The sequence below is a fragment of the Penaeus monodon genome, chromosome 23 (assembly GCF_015228065.2).
Source record: "Penaeus monodon isolate SGIC_2016 chromosome 23, NSTDA_Pmon_1, whole genome shotgun sequence".
Classification (NCBI taxonomy): Eukaryota; Metazoa; Arthropoda; class Malacostraca; order Decapoda; family Penaeidae; genus Penaeus; species Penaeus monodon.
The window spans coordinates 18,335,770-18,336,066 of NC_051408.1; the positions used below are offsets into that span (position 1 = coordinate 18,335,770).

Sequence of the window (297 nt, forward strand, 5' to 3'; positions counted from 1 at the left end):
CGCATCATAAGCTCCAAGTTACCTAACAACAAGATGAAAGAGGCAACTTCACTAAGCTATTAGTAACTTGCCTTGAAAGTTATGGGTGTCGTTTTCCTAGTTTTGCCGGAGCCTTTATTTTTACGGCAGTGTCATGCCTACTCACCATATTGCCAAAATGCTTTTATGCAGCTCGAAAAATGCCCATTAATACGTTGTTTAGGAATTAGGTGCCGTAAGAGGTGGTCGTTTTTCTCATTGTGGATTCGGTGATTTGTGTTTGCGACTTTGGAAAGTGTTCTTCATCGGTAGTTGCGT

General features: G+C 41.4%; 1 protein-coding gene across 1 annotated transcript in view; it reads left to right on the forward strand.

Annotated features, from left to right (window-relative positions):
* Window positions 1-297, forward strand: part of LOC119588162 (receptor-type tyrosine-protein phosphatase N2-like) — a gene marked incomplete in the record, with an annotated part of 22,449 nt that overhangs the window by 12,193 nt on the left and 9,959 nt on the right.